The sequence below is a fragment of the Mus pahari genome, chromosome 4 (assembly GCF_900095145.1).
Source record: "Mus pahari chromosome 4, PAHARI_EIJ_v1.1, whole genome shotgun sequence".
Taxonomy (NCBI): Eukaryota; Metazoa; Chordata; class Mammalia; order Rodentia; family Muridae; genus Mus; species Mus pahari.
Genome location: NC_034593.1, coordinates 73,673,449 through 73,685,167, shown reverse-complemented (window position 1 = coordinate 73,685,167; position 11,719 = coordinate 73,673,449). Strand labels below are relative to the sequence as shown.

The 11,719-nt window shown below is 43.7% G+C and overlaps 1 pseudogene; it reads left to right on the top strand.

Annotated features, from left to right (window-relative positions):
- Positions 1-10,794: 10,794 nt before the first annotated feature.
- LOC110320811 lies at positions 10,795-11,130 on the top strand (annotated as a pseudogene).
- The last annotated feature ends 589 nt before the right edge of the window (positions 11,131-11,719 follow it).

Genomic DNA, 11,719 nt, shown 5'->3' with positions numbered 1-11,719 from the left:
AACAAAAGTCAGAAAGATATGGTTTGTTATTGGCTGAGATAGAAAGTTTATCAGCAGGACAGAGTTCAAACAGAAGCATTCCCATGAGGCTCTGAATAGTTCTAAATGCCTTAGCTTCTGTTAAATGAAGAAGTAGCTGAGAGTGCCTGAGGACATAGCTCCTTGTTATGGCAGTGTTAGCACACATGGGGCCATGGAAGTGATCCTAGCATCGTATAAACTGGGCATAGTGGCACATCCTGGCATCCTAGCACTGGAGAGCTCAAGGCAGGGAGGTCACAAGTGCAAGGCCATCCTTAGGCACACAAAAAGTTCAAAAGAGTCAGAGCTGCACGAGAGCCTGTTTCCAAGCAAAACAAACAACACAGAACAAGCAGACATAAGAAAAGACTTGAGAGAAGTTGAGAATGCCTATGGGCACACAGTCCATGAATGAGTATGGATCTAAGGGTGGAGGTTATCCAGCAGACAGAAAGTAGAGCCATTTGAGCAGGCAGGTGAGCATGCAAAGAGAAATCTGTACATAAAGCAAGCAGAGATGCATGGTTTTAACTCCATGCTTCTAATATTTTATAGCAGTAGTGTATGCACATGGCGCAGGATTCATACAACACAGCAGATCATGTGAGAATGAAGTGAGCTTTCACAACAGGTCCCAGGCTTGTGCATTCCTCCAGGAGGTGAACTCATCCCTATACATCCTTCCAGAGGCACTCTATGCAGGAACAAACCTTTAGATACAACTGTCCTTTTTCATATTAAAGGCAGCCTTCATACAGTGCCTTCACTTTTCAAACCAGGACATGTAAATCCTATTGGTCTACACTGCCTTTCTTTCCTAAAGAGATTTCTAAAGACTTCATTGTCGCAGTCTTTTCCCCAGATGCAGGATGTGCGCGTCTGCCAGGTTGCTGTTGGTGGAACTCAGAACTGATTGGCAGTGGGGTAGCGTGCACAGGTATGCTCTAGTAATACATTCCCGATGGGGTTTGCAGCCTTGTTTTAAGGTAAGGTGCTATGCTGCCCAGGCTGGCTTTGAACTTTAAGAACTTTGCTGTCTTTGTCTCTGAAGTTGCTGGAACTTTAGCATGTGCACTGGGCTTAGTGTATACTCCTTTACTGAACTTGCAGTTTACACACACATGTAGTTCACACTTTCAACAGAAAAAAAGCCCTCACATTTATAGGGCATATTATTATTCCCCCTTGTTTCTATAATAAAATTCTCTGACAAAAACATAATAAAGGAGAAATAATTATTGTCTTGCCTTTACAGTTCTAGGATAGATTCCATCATGGCAGGGAGAACCGTGAACAGTTAGGGAAGAGCAGGAAGTGCCTGGTAACAGTGGATCCACACTCAAGAGGCACCAAGAGAAAGCACGTTGGGCTCGCCTGTCTATAAGACCTGAAGTCCCACCCCTCAGTGACATACTTCCCTCAATGGGGTTCCACCTCCTAAAGGTTCCCTAACTTTCCCAGACAGTGCCACCAATTGGAGACCAAGTCATCAAACACACCAGCCTATGGGGACATTTCACATTCAAAACATAACAGAGGTTTAGGATACAGTCACAGGATCCTTTGCTTGGAAGCATCCTGTGTATTTCTTTTTTTTCTTTTTCTTTTGGTTTTTTGAGACAGGGTTTCTCTGTGTAGCTCTGGCTGTCCTGGAAATCACTTTGTAGACTAGGCTGGCCTCGAACTCAGAAATCCGCCTGCCCTTGCCTCCCAAGTGCTGGGATTAAAGGCGTGCACCTCCACCACCTGGCTCTGGGTATTTCTTTGTATCTAGGTTAAAGCCAGGTCCTGGTTTCTACACTCTCTGTCTTTTCAGAACTGCTCTGGTCCACATTCCAGCCCTGCTGGGGATGCTGCTACCATCTCTTTCACCTTGCACTGAGAGGGTACCCGGACCTTTGTTTATTTTCTTCCTGTTTCCAGAAATGCTTATGTACTCTTCCTCCTCACCAGCAGCTTCCACGGAGACAATTCTAGTCCAGCTTAGGATCCCTGATTAGTTGCTCTCACAGAAGGACAAGTGATATTTGTTTGTCTGCATTTTGACTAGTATCTCCCGTTACCACTCTCATTAGTCGGCAATAATGGAAGAAGCATTTTTGTTGAGTTTACAGAGACCGGTTCTGATCCACCCCAGTGACTGTGGCCTCTGTATACACGTACCACATTCAAGCATGCTCTTCCCAATAGGTTTCTTGTGATGCACAAGCTAGAGATTGACCTGAGGGCCTGTGTGTCTGTGGGCTAGGCCAGCACTGTGCCGCTGGGCCACACCTGCAGCCTGCTTGCCATTAACTAGGTCTGATGTGCCGTTTTATCCGGAGTCTGTAGTTTGACTTTTCAGTTAATAAAAGTTTTTTATATTCTTGTTTTTTTAAAATTATAAATATGCTAAAGGGTATACAGGAGCAGACACATATAGCTATTTTTTTTCTACTTTATAACTTGTGAGAGGGTTGTATTTTAAGAGAAAACTAAGATTTACTGATTCAGTCTGCGAAATGAAACAAAGTTCTCTTCAAGAAGAGCACCCCCAAAGCAAGTATTCCCCCCCAAAAGGGAAAGGACTTTCTGTGACACAAGAGAAAGGTCTCCAGTGGGTCTTAAAACAGGTGATTCCATAAATTAGATTTATTTATCTTTGTTTTTTTGAGATAGAGTTGCAAAAAAAAAAAAAAAAAAAAAGCCAGGAATGCCTTTAATCCCAGCACTCAGGAGCTCAGGAGGCAGAGGCAAGTAAAGTCCACATGTTAAGGAGACTGAGTCAAATTAATCCGACTGAATTTCGTAAACATGGTGAAAATTACGTGTCTTCTCAGGTATTAGCTTTATGGGTTGTAGTAATAATTTGCCCCTATTTTAAAAGAATTCTTCACTGTTAAATTATTTGTTTCTTTACTTACCACTGCTTATTAATCAGGGACTCTGAATTTTAAATATGTTTTCTGAAGGGCCATATAAGAAAATTCATTCCTCCCATTATTTTTGATCATCCTGGAGCTTTATTAGAAATTACCAAACCCTCCTAAGAAGGAAATTATTTTCTGTGTTTGGATTTCTGTGGCAGTAGTTGGAGTGTATCCAACGGCAGCTCTCTCACAGTAAGGCTTTTGTGTACTAACCTCTCCCACCCCTGGTTTACTGCAGTTTCTAGAAGGAGGGGGCAAGACAATTGAATTGATCAGCGGTCCAGCCTCCTGCTCTGCCTTGTCCACTAGCTCCCCTGAGCTTTACAGGTGACTTTGCCGTGTATTTTCAGCAGTAACTTTGAACTGAAAGTTACCAGGGGCTTATCCATGGTGAACGAGACAGGTGAACTGAGGGTAAAGTCCCTGGGAGATAAGAGACTTTTCTAGCAAGTCCCATAACAGCACTTAGCTAATCAATTTCTGCAGCCACCACTTCCGGACAGGGAGGTTTTGATTCACTGACGTGGGTATTTATTTAATGGCACATAAAATTAGAGGAAGCTGGTCCCCTCCTCTGGGCATCTTCCTTCATAGTACATTGCCACCGGGCAATTCTTTCTGTACACAGAGAGTGAACAGGCTTCTTATAATTGAGTGGAACCTAGCTGCTTCATGTTCCAGTCTGTTGAGATGAGATAAGCTATGCTATGTTTGCATTTCTGAGTTCGAGTATGTACTGGTGTCAGTAGTTCATGGAATCCTCTTTCTTTCCAAGGCAGATAAGGAAGAAAAAGCCTCACAAGTCTTCTGTTTATTCTTTCACCTCCCAGGCCCTGAGCAAGGGGTTCCATCCGCTCCCTTCCCAAGTCTGCCCTTGACAAGGTCTCCTGTGGCCTGCATTGTGCTCAAGGCAGTAGCCCGCTACTGTCGGCCTCCGACCATTTGGCATTTATAATCACCTCTTACTTTCTCCATTTGTCTTTTGTGTGGGTGTCTCCTTGATGTCTGGTGCCCCTGCCTCTTCAGATGGCTCTCCCTGTCTCTTCCTGACTTCATTAGCAGTCACCAGCAGACAAGGCTCATGGCCCCTTCTTTTCTTGCTACACTTCCTCCCTCGACTCTTCTTGTCCTTGACTCTAAATACCACTACCATGCCAAATTTCTTCCCCCAGCTCCTGTGTCTATCTTGGACCCCACACTCACATACCTGCTCTCTTGTGAAGACAAGGTTGTCTGGCAGACATCTCAAACCTAACCTGACACCAACTGACCCCACCTCCATCCCATTCAGCTGGGCCCCACTCTTTTCAGTAGTGACCGCTCAGAACTGAAAGCCTCCATTGAATCCCTATGCCTTTTCTTAGTTTGTTGTTTTGTTTTGCTATGGCCTGTGTGCAGTCTGTCTAGGATAGCCATGCTGCTGTCTTCAAACTATGTCTGGCCATGTTCTGTCAGTGCGTGATGATTAGCCCTTACTGTCAACTTGGTGAGATCTGGGACCAACTAAAGGGCACACCTCTGGGTGGGTCTGTGAGGGCATGTCCAGGAAGGATTAAGGGAGGGAGAAGACCCTTCTCTAGGGTGGGATGTATCTTACAACAACATATAAAATCTAAGGAGGCCCAAGGAAAAGAGAGAGATGCTTGCCCACTTCTGCTGCTTGTGGTGACCTGCCTGTCAACCCTGCTCTGGTTGCTGCAAGCTGTTGTATCTTCAGCATCATTAGGCTTCAGCTCAGGCTAATATAGGCTGAAGACCAGCACACCTCTGGGAATCTTCCAGGCTTTCAGCAGCAGGGTGGGATTCCTGAGACATGGAGCCTTGTGTACTGAACAGCTGTGGGGTCCTCAGCCTCTCCCAGGGCACAGGCCATGGTTGGATTACCCTGACCCTATTAGTCATAAGCCATTCTAGTAACTACATCCCTTCCAGGAATATGTATGTATGTTTAACTAAACACACACACACACACACACACACACACACACACACACACACACACACACGGCAGTCAGATTGCCCTGGTGACTACACACATACAAATGAGACTACGATTTCTCTTGTTTTAGCTGCCGTTACCTGTGGCTGGAATTGCTTCAATGTTCTTCTGACTTGTTTCAACTCCCCTACTACGCTCTCTTCTCAGACGAGTGACCCTTTAAGCATGTAAGCAGCAGATGCCATTCCCTTCTCCAAAACCCTTCACCTACAGCAAAAGCCAAAGTCCTTCAAATGACCAGGTAGGTCATTTTGGCCAAGTTTGAGCTGCTACTAAGTTTTCTGCAGCACTCAATGGCCTTCCTTCCTGAATGCTGCTGTCTCAGGGCCTTCTCTTTTCCTTTGACACACCTGGTGTTGGTGCCCTCTTGAAGTCACCAAAAGCTTAATTTCACAGTGTCTAAAGCCTTCTAGGACCTCAGGTCATCCTTCCAGCTCACCTGACCTACTTGATCCTGTACTTACCTTCCATCTTACTTAAACCTGCCTCCCCATACGGAGTCCCACTCACAGAGACAAAGCTCAAGGGCAGGGAAGTCTCTCACTGCTTGTTGCTTTCCTATTGATGGTGAAGGGCCTGTACAGGAGTTTCTAAGATGAATGCATAATTCTAAACTCTAGCGTTTCTTGGAACCTGAGGGGAGAGGGGGCAGTGTGTTCATACTGTATCTGCTGAGAGTTGAAACTGCAACGTTCCAGGATGCAGTATGTAGTCTGACCAGTCAGCAAACACTGAGTCGCTTGGAACTAAAGACGGGAGAAGGAACAGAAGTTGCTTCTGTGATCAGAAGCTCAATTCCACCTCTCCCTAAATTTTTATTACATATATATGTATATATATAATACATACATATATGAGATAAATGAAAATAATTTGTATTAACAAATAAATACTAGTACTAATTTCAAGAAAGGAATGATTTCTACTTCCCATCCTTCTCTTCCTCACCTCTTCTCACCTCTTTGTGTCCTGGCTAGGCTAGAGTTGGCTATGTATACCAGGATGGGCTCCAACTCAGTTACCTGCCTGCCCGCCTCTGACCCTTAAGTGCTACTGTGAATGGCATGTGCCACCATGCCAGCCGAGTAAGAGATTTTTCTCTTCCCCCTTAGGCCTGAGAGAAAGAAGCAGTACAGCTCACACGTACTCCAGTTTTCTTTCCTCAGTTGCACCCCGTTTCTCACTGCCAGAGGTAATTGCTAGCCTAAGTTTTGTATTTACTACTTCTACAATGATTTTTCTAAAAATGGATTCCTAAACCACAATAGGTCTTGGGTATTTAAATGATACCAGAATGAGGATTCTACTTTTTCTTCCTTTGCTTGCTTCACACATGTTATCTGTGTTCGGATATATAACTAACAGTTCCTATTCACTGCTATATAGCAAGACACTCGCTTGTTCATTATATTGTTACTAGTTTCCAGTTCCCCTTGATTTGACAAGACTGTTCAACAGAACTTTCTGGAAAACGTATATGACTATATCTGTACTTCAGGAAGACCATATCCATTAGACAGACAGATGTGGCTACTGAGAACTTGAGATGGACCTAGGAGACTAAAGGCTTGAAAGTATAATTTATCTACTCTTAATGGATATAGTAATATGATCAATGAATGGAAGAGTACAGAGCTGTCTTCGGACATGCTTGGAATTTATCTTGGGAGTACCTGTCAGCTGCTATATTCTTGTGGGAATCTTTCTGGAATAAGCACTCCCACAATAAGAGTGGAAGAGAGGAGATGCCACCAGTGGACCAAAGCCAGGAAGCTCGTGAAAGGCATCAATGTTGGGTCCAGTTCGCACTCTCATTTCATATTCTAAAACCACAAGGTGGGGCGGGCAAGCAGGCAAGATTTTACAGAGCACACATGTCAGTCAGCAGGTTGTTAAGGGAAAGGCCCATTGTCTCAGCTATTTCTCCAGGTCATTCTGTTCCAGGTAGCAGTGAAGTCATGCTTGGCAGACAGGCCACGCAAAAAGTGCTTTAAGTAAATCATTCGATACATCAATAGCTCAGTATCTAATAACTGGCCTTTTCTGCCTTATTCTGTTTCATCCTTATAACAACCATATTGTGTCACATCATTTATTACCTTGAATTCATAAATAATTACTTTTGTATACTTTTAAGACACTACTCATTTTAGTAGTTATTTCATGGTGTCAGTGACCACAAATGTGTCACTTAAAAAAACAGAAGGAACTTACTTGTGAATGCAGGCTGGTAGACATGCGTGACATGGGTAAGTCAGAAACTGTCAGGGTTGCTGTTTGTGATGAAGACAGTTGAACACTTTTATTATTTATGTGTATGGGTGTTTTTCCTTCATGTATGTTTATGTACCATGTGGATGCCTGGAGCATGATGGGGGCATAGTAACCCTTGGGACTAGAGTCACAGGCAGTTAGTTGTGAATGTCATGTGGGTGCTAGGGATTGAACCTACATCCTCTGGAAGAACAGTCAATGATTTTAACTGCTGAACCATCTCTCCAATCCCAGGGAGGTTCTTAACAAAGTTCTCAGAAAACAAATGTAATCTCTTTTCTAGTAGCTGAATCTCTGAAAAGATATAGCATCCGAGATGAGCTAGCAAAATTACTTAGTATCTATGTCAACCAGAGCTATGCTGTATTCTTCGGTGACTATAAATAGGGCTGTTTCCTAGTTAACACTCTGCTACCTGTTTAATTTTTATTTTATTTATGTGTATAGATGTTTTGCCTGCATGTATGTCTGCTCAACATGTGTATGCTTGTTGACTGCAGAGGTCAAAAGAGGGCATCAGATTCCTGGAACGGGTGTTATGGTTGGGTTTGAGCCAACATGTGGGTGTTGGGAACTGAACCTGGCTCCTCTACAAGAACAGCCTGTGTTCTTACATCTCAACCAGCAGCTCTTCAAGTCCTCCAGCCCCTCTGTTTGACCTTTTAAAGTCAAGGAAAGTAAAGAGAAATTCCTTTTTGGAATTGACTGTCCTTCAATTTCAGGATGTATAGTATACCTGGTCTTTCTAAAAGTAGCCTTCTCCTCACAGGCGTGGCACTGGCCCTGCTAAGACTTTTGATATGTTGAACATATCCAGCAGCAGGCCATCAGCTCTTCTGATGTGAGCATGTGCACATTACTGATGAGGGCTTTTGCTCTACAAAGTAACCTCCACTGACTTCTAAGGTTTCTAATGGTCCAAATCAATTTATATTCCCACTGGCAGTGGAGGATGGACAACATCTCCAGGTGCATCTGTTTTTGTAGCTACAGGTCCATTTATCCTAGGTTAAAACTTTGCTAGCCTTGGTTATTGTTGTTAATCCTCATAGCTGGTTGTTACAAACCATGACTTACTTATGTCCCAATTCTGTGTGTCACCACTCTGTAAGGTGCAGTGTCCTCACTTCTCTGTGTAAACCCAGATGAGCATGCCTGCTAGCCTGAGTGACCCAGGTGACCTGGGTGCAGGTGTATGCCTGCCACTTTCTTAAGGTGCACCTAAATGATCCCAGTTCCTTCGCTTCACCTCGTGGGCCTCCTTAAATCCCATGGATATCTGAAAAGTGTCTCCCAGGTATTCAGAACTGGCAACTAAAATGTCATGAAATATGGGTCTGATTTTCTAGGACAAACAGAGAGTGAGGTTGGTGGAGCCAAGTCCATTCCTAGTGACAGGCATGCCAATGGAGCAATCTGTACACTAATGGATCGTAACTACAAAAGAATTCTGGCGGCCACAATGACAAAATTCTTGAACAGTCAGCGGTTCACAGTAATAGGCCGTCTTATCACAGTCCTGGTTGTCTAGGGTTGGGCAGCTCTGGTCAACATTGCGAGCTGGCTGGGCATGCCAGTCTAAGACGCTGGGGCAAACAGCACTTTTGATTTCCAGGCAGACTTGGAGCCACGAGTGCCGGAGACTTCTTTTCACAGCACGTTGAAAGCTGCTGTGTGATACACCTGCTAATTTTCTAGAGGTTGACACGTGTCAGGCAGCTCAGCTCAAACCCAAGATTGCATCTTCCATTTCAAGGGCTAGCAGGAGGGAAATGGCGATAGGTCTGCCCAGCCTCTGCTGGGACCGGGGCTTAAAGGAACATTTTTTTTCTTCTTTTCTATAACCTAAACATGACACATGTCTAATAAATAAATGTGAAGATTTAATGGAATAAACAGGATGGAAGTCCTTTTGTCTTTGTATACCAGTACTTACTTTCCTCTCGCCTGGCACATTAATTCTGCCCACATGCCCCAGCCCTGTGTGACAGCACAGAAGACAGGCCAGGTTGGTCTGACAGATGGCCTCTGACGGCTTCCAGAAGCATACAAACAGAGGGAGGAACACTTTCAGCTGCTTCTTTCTACAGAGCTGCCAGACCCAATGCTCTATATGATCATTTTCTAAAGCATACCCAACTTAAACTATTTCCCTTAAATGCTTCAACCTAATAAATGAAAACATCATTCTGAATATTCATTGGAGGGAGGCTGTATAGGCAAAAAATAAATTAGATGTTGTGGCTTATTGAAATCTAAGATTAGGATGAATATATTAGCTGTTGCCTGTTATTTCATTAGAACAGTACACAGTAATAATGACTAACAAATTTCATCTACCTTCACTTAGGAGTACGCATGCATCTACAACCATTCAGTTGACTGAGAGAAGTCAGGCACAAAACAACAGGTGTGACAAGTCCCTTAATGTAAAGTTCCAAAAGCAGGCAGAGCAAAGTTAATGTGTGGCAAAACAATAAATGAAAACTTAAAATCAGGACTCTGGCTGGCTCTTAGGAAAGGTAAGAGATCTGCTTCTGAGGGCCAGGCTCCAGACTCCCTCTCAGTGCTGGGGTAGGCTTGTGTGCCGCAGACGGACCTCACTTGGGTCCCCATCTGTGTGTAAGAGTCTCTGGTTGCAGGCGAGTGAGGATTCGGTGAATGTGTGACAGGCAGTTCGACACGAGAGAGAGTGTAAAACTGAATGCGATTTGTCAATTCGAGCATCAGACTATTTATACGAAATAAAATAGGGAGGTTAGGTGACACATCGGCAAGGTACAAATGAGGTTACCGGATGCTTGATGACTCTAACACAAGACAGAAGAATGTAAACACAAGGACTGGCAGGAACTGGGCAATAAAACAACTGAGACAAAGTCAGCTCCATCTAAGGTCAGCTATAGCCTTAGAAGCCAGGTGTGAGGTCTTTACACTCCAGGCTTTCACACCCAAGTCGTGGCTCTAACTAGGGAGTTCCATTCTAGGTAACCTTCTCATGAATAATGCAATACTCTAAAACCACAGCCTTCTTCCTAAACCACTGTAAATTCCTGTATATGGGAGCGACTTGGCTTTTATTCTAAGTGATAGTGTGGGGGAACTTTTCTACTAATAAGTAATGTAGTCTGCCATACATAACTATACTAAGAATTCTAAACTTCCTTTGCTAAGCTTACCTTGAGATTTCTAACTCTATGTAGTAGATAGTAAAGCCTGATTTCTTTCACTATTTCTCTTACAATACTAGAGGCAATTCCAAATGTCACTGAATAGGCAACATTCTTACTGAATTCCAAACCCAGGGTCGGCTCAAGGACTACCTAGGGCATTGGTGAAGGCCAGGTAGGAAAGTTCAATTTTGCTTAGGTATTTGGCAAGTCATTGTTTGGAGGCACCTATAACAAAACAATACTGAAAGGAAGTACACGGATCCATTTGCAAGGACAAAATTGGAGCATATGTGCTGTGGGATGCCACAGTTCCAGGAGACTAAGTTTCCATGAAACTCTTTGCCTCGGGACTGCATCAGGCTTTTGGCCTGTCGTGCTTGTCACTACTGGACAGAATGTAGCAGTATCTACTGCGAGGATGAAGACCATTCTCAGCAATCAGACCATCCACATTCCTGAGAATGTTGAAATCACTCTAAAGGGGCACACAGTCATTGTGAAGGGCCCCAGGGGGACTCTGCAGAGGGACTTCAATCACATCAACGTGGAGCTGAGTCTTCTTGGAAAGAAGAAAAGGCTCCGGGTTGACAAATGGTGGGGTAACAGAAAGGAACTGGCCACTGTCAGAACCATCTGCAGTCATGTTCAGAACATGATCAAGGGTGTTACACTGGGCCTCCGTTACAAGATGCGGTCTGTGTATGCTCACTTCCCCATCAACGTCGTCGTTATCCAGGAGACTAAGTTTCCGTGAAACTCTGCCTCAGGACTGCATCCAGGGTTTTGGCCTGTCATGCTTGTCACTACTGGAGAGAATGTAGCACTTGTGGATGGGTAAGAGAGCTGCTTCTGAGGGCCAGGCACCAGTCTCTCTCTCAGTGGTGTGTTAGGTTTGTGGATGCTGTTTTCTGACAAATCATTAGGCTGTACATGTCTTTATATGCGTGAGTGTATGTGTGTGGCATGTGTTCATACGTCATGGTACACATGTGGAAATGGTAAGGACAATTTGTGAGAATTGGTTCTCTCCTTCTGTCATCAGGTTTCTGGGGGCTGAACTAAGGGCATTAGGTTTAGTGGCATGTACTTTTACCTGCTGAGTCTTCTCTCCAGCCAACTGCATTCCTAAAGTAAATTCAAGTTGAACACTATGCACATTGGGAAATTTAATTTGTAATTTTAAAACATATATTTGAAAATATAAATGAAATTTAGATTGACCTATTATTTTCCCCTGATTTAGGTCTCAAGGTGATTTCAGCACAACAAAATCTGTTCATGTTTTATGCTTTAAGTACATTTTTTCCAGTATTAATCTATCTGTAGTATCAATGTATTAATCT